We start from the raw sequence: 11000 nt of genomic DNA on the forward strand, positions 1-11000 counted from the left end.
TCTGTTCTCTCATCTTCCTTATCCACATCTTTCAAGTACCTTCCCCTCTTTCTTGCTTTTAAATTCAAATTCTTGGGAAAGGCTCTGTTTGGCCCAAGTTTCAGGTAGCTACCTTCAAGCCAATCATTTGTAGACAGGGGTGGGTTGCATGAGAAAAGAATTTAGAACTGTTTTCTCCAAGACATTGATTATCATATTAAGATGTTGGGCCCACAATCCGATAGGTATCTTTTATACAACAAAGCATAATATATTATATAATAATATGAAAGACGTGGGAAAGATAGAATTAATCTTAATTCTGCTTTTAAAGTACATGCCAAGTTGGTGTTGGCCACAAAGACTTCAGGGTGGGGGGAGCCTGGTGTTTGGATTGAGTTTTTCAGAAGAATATAACCTCTGAGTCTGAAATACTTTAAAGCATAGAATAAGTAAAAATTAATTCCATGCAAGCAAATCACCTAAGTGCTTCCAATTCTCAATAGAATTCTCTGGAGGAAATGTTCTCCATAAATCTCATAAAATAAATGAAAAAGAATGTTGGTTATCATAAACTAAGTGGGAGAGAGTATATTGTATGCCCAGGAGAGAGTTCCATTTTTCTTCTGCCTCCTTCTGTTTTACAAAGTGTTAAAACATATTACCAGCCAGGCTCTTGATTTAGAAATGATCCATGAGGCATGAAATATTAGTGGGAGTGAGTGTACTGGTGCTATGACCATTTTGGGATATTAAAATGCCATTGACATCCATAACTACCAATGTATAAAAATAACAAATGCTAATGAAATGACCTGACTGCTGAGAGCTTGCAGTTTGGCCCTTGTCAATGTTTTACTTCATGAAATATAGGCCACTTTGCTTCCTCTGCTTACGTCAGACTGTCCAGGAGAATATGCACTTCATTATTCCTCTGCTATCCATCAAACCTTCTATACCAAAAAAGTATTAGGGTATAACAGTACCTTTTCCTCTTCTTTTTTGCAGCCCTAAGAGCTTGTTGAATAATGGAGTTAAGATTTTGGGCTAAGGGAATAGATAGCTGGTCAAGGTAGTTGGATTATATTGTTTGGATTTATTAACAAATGCTATTATTCTCTGACCAAACCTCAAAAATACACTCTGAAACAAGAAGTAATAAAGGAATTAAAGCATGTGACTACTGAGAATCATGTGCAGAGCGTATACAAATACATATTTACATACCTGAATACAAATCTGGATTTGTATCTAGAAAACTATTTATTCAAGTGGTAAAAATGATAATTTTTGAGTGGCTTGCCAAGTGTTTATTTACTATATTCTCTATACATAGCACTACAGATGCCAAGAATGGTCAGAAATGGACACCTAGAAATTGTGAAGTAATACTCTTGTTCAAATAGAGGAAGAGACACATAGGATTACATGATGTGAAAACAACTATAGAGGGATGTATTAGAGCCCATTAAACATCATCTAGATCCAAACTGACTACATAGTGACAGGAGATAGGAGTATTAAAGTGATCAAGACTTCAACAACCACATAAGCAAAAATCATGGACCAATAATTCACAAAAGTGGACATGTTGCTCATTTACAAAGATGGGTTGATTTGCACTAGTAATCAAGAGAATGCAAGCCAAACTTAAAGTACTGGATACTAATTTCTTCTACCAAAAAGACAGCTTCTCTACTTCTTTTTAAAGAAGAAAATACCGTGCAGCCCTTTAGGAAGTTACTTTGGCAATATGTAACAAGAATCTTCAAATATCCACACTCTTTGACTCTGATAATTCCAATTTCGGGAAACTTTCTCCTCAAGAAATACTAATTCTAAATAACAAAAAGCTCTTTTCACAAAGAGGTATGCAGCAGTGCTTCCTTTAATAATAGTGAAAAATTGAAAATAATGTAAATTCCTGAAACTGGGGAATTATTGAGTAAGTTATAGTACATCTATTTAAGCATGGACATTTATTGAATGTTTATACTGTCCCAGACACTATCTTAGACTTCTGTCATCTCAGTGCATTTAATTTTCATGAAAATTTTATTACTGTTCCAATTTTACAGACAAGGACACTGAGGTATAGAGAGAATAATTTGACCAAGGTCAGCCGACTATCCCATAGTAAGGCAGGGATTCAAATTTAGGTGGCTCTAGACTGAAAAGGTATGTGATACATATTTAATGACAAGTTTATGAAACATATGTAATAAATGAAAAATACTTATGGAAATATTAAATTTAAATAGCCCCAAACAATGTATGATTAAAGCTACATTTAAAACTAAACACATACATAATAGATAGATAGTATATTTAAAATTTTGCTCACCTTTAAAGGCTTCCTTGTGCCTCTACATCCTTCTCATATTTCCCACTGCTTCTTTCCATCACTATTTCTTTTCAGTCTAAGCTGTCTCCTGGCTGTTCCTCCATCCTCTGTGTCCCTCTTCCTGCTCACATACATCATGTAAATTATAAATGACTTCTCTTTCTCTGCTTAGGTTATCTCTTGCCCTTACCTTTCTACAGATACTTTTCAAATTCCAACATAAGTTCTACCCCCTTCAAATCTAAGACTTCCCTAACTTGTGCTGACCATTCAGTTCTTTGACATCCATTGCACTAGGGATAACCCCTCAGAATTTATCACTGTACTTTACATTGTTCCATTTACTCATTGTTTTTTGTGTGCTATGTATCCTCTCAACTGGTCTACGAACTTCTTGTGGACAGAACTTACTTGACATGTCTTGTACAACAGCTCTTGTCAGAGGATTAAGTACAGTGAAGGCTCTAAACACACACTGATCCATTGAAATAAGTTTTAACTCTAATAACAAAGTTTTTTTTCCCTAAAGTTAAGTTTTTTTTTTAAATAAATTTGTCTAAATAAACAGGAATTTATTTCAAATACTGAGAATCACAGGGAGGTGAGACCTCATCACTTAAATAATAGCAGAATATTCAAGTTGGAAACGATCTGTGGAATCATGTAATTTAACTCCTCTTTGGACCAGTGAACAAAATGAGATCCAGAGAACTGGAATGTTTGTCTGAAGTCCTACAGGAGTAGAGTGAGGACTAGAATCCAGTTTTGGCACTTTCTAGGTGAGATCTGAGGTGAACTGGATGACAGTGCAGTCCTGACCACAGCTGGATGAGTCATACCCTTCCCTTGGACTCTACCTCACACCTACCCAGTTCCTTTTTTTTTTCTACATCAAAACACAGACCTCACGGCCAAATCCTCCCTGATATGCAAAGGTCCTGAAATAACCCCCTTTCCTCTCAAAAAGAGAAAAAGAAGAGGTAGAGTTTATTGAACATATTTTTTCTCAATTTCTTTGGCCCCTCCTGATTTTCTGCACATCCTGGCACGGACTCTTCTGCATGTCTGTGGAGAGACAAACGCTGCCAGACTTTGCATTCAAAAGTATTAGGTTTTATTAGAAAGAGCTGTAATACTTTGACCACAGTACATCAAGCCCTATGACATGTAACCACATGGCCAACTGAGAGACTTTGAACTCCTAATTTGACACTTGTTTTTATTTTTCAAAATCATTAATCTTCATTAAGCATCCACTCTCTACCCAGGTCAAAAATGGCATTTCTGGACCCTGCCATCTAGATTGGACATTTTTTTTTCTTTTCCCTGATCACTCATGTGAATGAGTACACACACTTACAAGAACATGGCTCTTAAATGATGCTTGTTATGTAACATATGGTAGAAAATTAAAAAGGCCTGTGGCAGTCACTAAGGTGTGTTGGCCACCACCCCTCACTAATAACGCCACCTGGTGGTTCCCCGTGGACAAGCTGCCACTCCTAGTTCCTCACATTAACTCTGTCTCAGGACAGTATGCTCTGAGAACTGATTGAATATGACTTTTCATGCTTCCCCAAAGCCTGCTGATGGAACCTCACAGGATGATGCAGAAGGCAGTTTGCATTGCAACACACTGTAATCTGGCTAGAATTAAATGAGTTTAAATAACAAATGCTCAGATCGTGGTTACTAATTAAGAGTGATGCCAGAATGCCTATAAGTTTTACATATGTTCCTCATTTGGCTGAAATTTTGACAATGAGTAATGCAATGCAGACATGGTCACCTGACTTCCAGGCAGACATGCTGGTTGGCTAGAAAGTAGCCACGGTTTCCGTTGGAAACTTTGAGATTATGAGTCAATCTGTGCTCTAAAGACTCTGCATTGATCAAGGTGACCAGTCCAGGCACGAATGTGTGAGAATGTGTGTTTTGGAAGTACTACTTTGCCTTGTAATGAGATCAGAACAGATGCCAAGGCCAGACACTAGGATGGGCTAAATAGTTAGCAAAATCTTTCACCTACTAGCGGTCAAATGAATTTATGTGTGTTTTACAAATATTTTGTACCCAGGACATAGGAAAGGTTGATTCCACAAAGAAATCTCATAAAATATGTGACTTTCTGGGTAAGATCTTAAGGTATGCAGGACTGTTACACAAGTTCAGGACCAGTGCCTCCAGCACAGCCAGAGCTCATTGCTTATGCCATGTAGTCCTTTCTCTAGCTTCACCAATTTCCTTCCCTTTCACTGTTGCTCAGCACAACTCTTCTGTCACTCATTAATCTAAACCTTGCTTTTAGGATTGTGCTGGTTTCAGACAGATAAGTCTTGGGACCTTGTTCTAGGATCTACTTGAGTATACTATGAGAACTGGGGACATGATCAAGCCTCATAAGACTCATGCCTGTTTTACCAGGTCTGACTTTGCCAATGCTCACCCACCCCCACATTGTATCGAAGGCAAAGTACCAACTAATTGAATTTTTCCCTTTTAGACTAAAGTTAGCGAAGAGAAATGCAGTTCTTGTAATAATGTTCTATCTACTCTCAGCCTGCTTCTCACTGCATTACCTAGATTGTCTTATAGGATCCCTTCCTGTAGAAGGACTTTTCAGACTCTTATTACAGTTTGGTGGCAACAAGCACAGGTTTTATAGGAGGCAAACCTATGTTCTAAGTTTGGGGTTACTCTCTAGAAGAGATGACTTTTTCTGAGTCTCAATTTCTCTTCCATAAAGTGTAGATAATGGTACCTACTATACAAGGTTATTGTGAAGAGTAAGGGAAATAATGTACATACCAAATTTAGCACAGGGCCTGATGCAAACAGGCAGTCAAAAATAGTAACTACTAATATTATTAACATTCCCCTAGTCCAGTTATTTTCCCAATGACCTGAATTTTTTATGTGAGTCAAAAATTTGGAGGTAGGGAACATAGACAAATGCTCCAATTTAGTGAATTGCGAATACTCTGAACCTTCTTTGGGACTATCAAGTGAGATATGATTATAATCATCCAAATTCAGACTTTTGATTAAAAATTAAAATACATTACTAATCAGATGATCTATCATCTTGGATTGCATAGCAGAGAGTCTCTTTCACATTACCAAAAATAACAGAGCATGACAAACTTAACAAAAGTAAACACTACTATTGAGTTGGGGACTTGGGAATTCCAAGACAAAGCAGCAACTTCGGTCACTATGCAGAATGGAAGGCAGATGTAAAGATCCAACCATGTAATTTCCCCCTGAGTTAAAGCTGCTGAACCATAGAGGACAGCTTTAACTAAAGGGAAAATCTCCTGAGGTCTCCTACAGGGAGTTGTGTTATTTGAATGGAGTGAGTTTTAATTTTAGCTTGCAGAACTGAGCTCTGTAATATAGCACCACTGTCACCAGCAGACCCCAGCTTTGTCATGATGGCTCCACTTCTTTGTAATCCTAGTGGTTTGGCATCAGAGTCTCCAGTTTCAGTGTATTAAATATTTACCAACAACCTATTGGCCATATGTCATTGGAGTTTGTGTGGTGACAGCCTCACTACTCGGCACCTTTTCAAGTAGATTCTGTAGGATCTGCAGGGTTCTGTAGGCTCACAGATCCTTTTCAATAACCAGGTCTTTTGTTCTTTTTTTGTCCTCTATTCACTAAACTGGTGTCAATATCATGGGCAGAGTTCTGAGGGAATGAACTTGTATAGTTGTTCCTCTTCTTATATTCTTTCTCCCTGGGGTGCCATGAATGATATCAGCATTCCCTGCTCAGGGCTTATTTGTCTGACAGCATTTGCTTTAACTAGTGTACAGGTGCAGAGGCATTTTCCTTTAGAAATGAAATTATTCTGAAACTTGAATTCTGCTTATATTGCTTATTTGGCAATGAGCTGTGGCTTATTTTATGCTGTTTTCAGGAAAACTCACCTAAAATCATGAACTTAGGATTTATAGTTGTTGGATTTTCAAATTGAAAGAAATTCCTTGGAGAAAGTATAGCTGTATCTGACAGTAAGTACTGTTTGACAAATGTCTTGAAATAAATTACATATGTGATTATTAAACCTGTGAGATATCAGATATCTTTTATTATAATAACTATGCTGTAGTTCATATCCACACATGTTACCTGAGGGTCTACTCTATGCCTCTTCCATTGGTAGACATGAAGCTAGAAAAATAGGACAATTCTGTTCAAGGGCTACAGAATTGGTTCATCAATTGTTTGAAACTGGTAGTCTGTTTCCCATACCTTGATTTCTACAAAGTTTTCACAGCATTTATATATGAAGAAATTTATTGAAAGTAAACATACACAAATTCAGGACTTTTTCAGTTATATATAGCTGACATATGATTTCATTCTCTCATTCTCTTTACAATCTACAATCTTTGTAGATCTACAATAATAGGATCTATATTGAGTTATTTACTTTTTGTTGATATATGCGATATTATTGACTTTTGATTTTGAAAGAACCTGGATATTGTATCATTCCCACAAGTTTTGGAAAAAATGTGAATCTTGGTCTGAGTTTAAGCTTATTAAAGACCTTGGTAGCCAATATTCCTCAGTTTATTCTGTTTTATTTATACTGATGACAATAGGTTGAAACCTATTTTGATTTTGAGCAGCAAAACAAGGGAAGTCTAAGACAGCAAACCCTAATAATTACTTTCCTCATAGTCTACTACTAGAGAGATAAATAGATCTGTATGTAGATGGGTTAGATAAATAGGTAGTTCTGGATTTACATCTACATATTCAATGTTATTACAAAATTATTCCAAGAATATGAAAGTCCTGATAATGCAAGTAATAATGAATGTGACCAGAGAATATGATTTATTGATCATAGTCAATCATATTTATTTAATGAGACACTAGATCTATCTATGGATAGCTAAAATAACTCTAGATTTAGATCTAGATATTCAATGTTATTAAGAAATTGTTTGAAGCTGTGCATAGTGGTGCACACTTGTAATCCAAGCACACGGGATGCTGAGGAAGAAAAATCAAGAGTTCCAGGCCAGCCTGGGGTATGTAACAAGACTGTCTCAAGAAAAATATGAAAAATAAAATTGTTTCAAGAATATAAAATCTTGATTTGCAAGAGAGAAATGATGTGGCCAGAGAAAATAATTTATTGGTTATATCCAATCACATATATTGTATACCTTAATGTAGAATATATTTTGTGTATATAATTGGAGGTCCTGGTTTTGTGTGCTAGCTTAGAGCAATCAAAAGTGGAAAGCAAAATATGTTAACAAAATGGTATGTCCTCATTGTCTGATGTGTGACACTTTACATTGTAGTCAGTTTTAGTTTACTGTGTGCTCCACATACATAATTCTTAAGAGCTGGAAAAATGAGGCTTTCCCATCATTGCAGGTGTGATATCAGTGGCAAGAGCTCATACATAAGCATTAAGTACTACAGTTGCTATTTTTACAGACATTTACAAGACTTTTTCACATAAACAATCTCATTATTCTGTTATGATCAATATTAAGAAATTGTCTAGATAGTTATGATTTCAAAAATAACTATTAATAACAGTGATAGCTGAAGCTTATGCTTATTTTCTGCACACACTTTCTAAGCTTTCTCTGTACATTAACTTACAGAAACCTTAGCTAGTTACAATTATTTTATAGTTGAGGAATCTAGGCATAAACTCAGTAATTTTATTGGCTGTAGCATCAGGGTCCTATAGCGAGAAATTGAAGATTCTAGACTATTTTAGGAATATATACTGATTCATTAATTTAGTTAATTCAATGACATTTTCTCAGAGTTTACTATGGGTGCGACATAGTGCTCTGCAATGAGTAGCAACAGGCTCACAATCCATGACCACATGACCACAACAGGTTATAGTCCAGTGAAAGAGAAAAACAAGAAAGCTGATAATCACATTCAGTCATGTTTCAGGGCTAGAATGCTAAGGAATGTATCACAAGTGCATATAACCTTGATACTTGTCATGCAAAATGCAAGTGTGTATGCACGTAGAGAATGACAGGACGATAAAACTTGGGAGGAGGAAATGATAAGCAAGAATATTTCAGACAGAAAAGACAATATTGTAATTCTGTGTCTAAAGCAGTAAAACGTGCTCACTTTGGTTCCAAAAGATTGGTTGGATGAAGGTATAGTGAATGACTGAGAGATAAAGTGAGGCTGGAGAGGTCTACAAAGTCTGAATATTTTAAGCCATGCTAAGAAGTTTGGATTTTAATTTAAAAGCCCCTTCCCATGTCCTTGTCATTTTCATTATTAATCAACTATAACACAGAGTCTTCAGAATCCTTCTCAACATAGCTTTCTAGGTAGCCACTAAAGATTAATTGAAGCTGGCAAAGAAGTTGAATGTCATTGCTCCCAATGACATTCTAGAAACATCCTTCCATTTTATTTCCATTTTATAGAATGAGGACATAGAGGTCTGCTGAAGAGATTACACTTCTTCCACTTAGACCTGAGCTTGAGCCATGTGTCACTGCTTAATCTCCCAGGGCAATACTTCTTAAGTCTTTGAGTCTCAGTACCAGTCAGGGGACATGTTCTAGCCATGGAAAATAAGAAATGCCAGGTCGGACTCCATTCTGATATCTGTTCACTACAGATTCAGTCATATAACATCTTTCTTTCTTTCTTCCTTCCTTCCTTCCTTTCTTTCTTTCCTTTCCCTCTCCCTCCCTCCCTCCCTTCTTTCTTTTTGGGCAAATAACTGTTGGGCTATTGTTCCTTTCAATTTTTAAACACAAAAGTGCATGTTTCTCTTCCTGCCATTTAGGATAAGAGATCTTGCTACTTCAACTGAGCTTGGGTCCTTGAGGACCTGAATTTGTTCATAACTTGACCTGGGGACTTAAATAAACACATGTATTTTACAGCTTCTCCTCCTTTCCCTTTAAGTATTAACAGCTGGTTATGCCCCCCTATTTGGACATTAGAATTTGAATGAGTCTAAAAAAAGCCCAGGGTTTCCACACGCAAAAAGTTTACCTGCAGGGGTGAAAGCAAGATAAATTTCACACTTCTGGTGTCATTCATTCTTCCATGAGTAGCAAGAAAACTAGTTTGTGAAAATAAAATTAAAGCTACATAGAAGGATAAATTAAAGCTCAGCTATTGACTGGCTTACCCATAGTCACATAGCTAAGAAATGCATGGTCAGTCAGGGTTTGAATATTTGTCCTAATGATTCCAAGCCCTGTCTTCTAACCCTAGTACCATGTGACTGCTAGAATACAATTGTTATCTCTTAGGAATAAGATGACATTTTTAGTCATGATCATTATGGTGTATGGGAGACTGTATGGACTTGAGCTAGATTCTGTGGCCAGACCCAATTGAATTTGAATACCTGCTTTGCTACTTGTAAGTAGTGTAATCTCAGGCAAGTTGCTTATTTTCTATGGAAGTTTGCATTAGATTAGTGGTTTTCAAATTTGAATTTCAAAGAATCACCTGGAAAGCTTGATAAAACAACTTCTGCCCATTCTACAGTTCTTGATTCTGCAAGTCAGGGATGGGACCTGAGAATCTGCTTTTCTTACAAGTTCCTGGAAGATGCTAATGCTGTTGGTACAGGGACTGCACTTTCAGAATCCTTGTACTAGGTTACATGCAGAATTTTTTCTTGTAATTATTTCTTAAACAATACAATATGGCAATGATTCACATAGCATTCATATTGTGCTAGCTATAATAAATAATGTAGAGAAGATTTAAACTATGCAAGAGGATGTGCTCAGGTTATATGTAATCACCATACCATTTTATCTATAGGACTTGAGTAGCTATAGATTTTGGTATGTAAGGAGGTCGCATGACCAATCCCCTATGGATCCTGAGAGATGACTGTAAACACAGTGCTGAGCTTAGTGACTAGCTTACATGATTAAGTTATCCCTGTCTTCTCCCTAACAAAAGGCAAAGGCCTTAAAGTAATGGAATGAAAGGGTTTTTTTGGGAGGGGGGAGGGCAATGCTGGGGTTTGAACCCAGGGCCTCATGCTTGCTAGGCAGGTACTCTACCGCTTGAGCCACTCTGCCAGCCCAACAGACAGTTAAGTTTTGAGCAGGGCAGAAAAGGAAGAAGGGAAAGCTATTCACTCAATAAATCAAGATCAAAATTAAAGTTCAGCAACTTCATTTATCCTTTAAGGAAATCTTGGTTGTGACTTCAGATCTATTTTCAGGTGGCTTCCCAGAAAGCAGCCTCATTGCCCCCCCCACTCCCCTACACTGACTGTGAACAATCTTAATATACCTCCTATTTACAAAGTACAACCTTATAATTATCTCACTTGTTCGTCTCAGTAAACCCACGTACAAGGGCTAGTATTTCCATTTCATAGGATGTATAAACTTAGGCTCAAAGAACTTAAAAAATTTGTTCAAGGACAGCCAGTGAAGATTGAGAACTTAGACCCTGCATTTCAAATTCAAGTTTTCCACCTTCTATGCTAACTTCTTATGTCTCCTTGCTGAAAATATTGTGTACAATCTTTGAGCAAAGACAATAACTCCAGGAACAAAGGCTAATGTGCTCTGAATGTGGTCCTAATCTTACACTTCTATTGTACCTCCGGGGAATAAGACAACTTGAGTTCATCTTTTTACTTCCAGTCCTGAGCACCAGGCTGCTCTTC

At 36.9% G+C, this 11000-nt stretch overlaps 1 non-coding gene across 1 annotated transcript; it reads right to left on the reverse strand.

The window, feature by feature from the left end:
• Positions 1-10328: 10328 nt before the first annotated feature.
• On the reverse strand, positions 10329-10401 carry Trnaa-agc (transfer RNA alanine (anticodon AGC)). Its single transcript has one exon. It is a non-coding gene; the product is annotated as a tRNA-Ala (tRNA).
• Positions 10402-11000: the final 599 nt, after the last annotated feature.

The sequence above is a fragment of the Castor canadensis genome, chromosome 1, assembly GCF_047511655.1.
Source record: "Castor canadensis chromosome 1, mCasCan1.hap1v2, whole genome shotgun sequence".
NCBI lineage: Eukaryota > Metazoa > Chordata > Mammalia > Rodentia > Castoridae > Castor > Castor canadensis.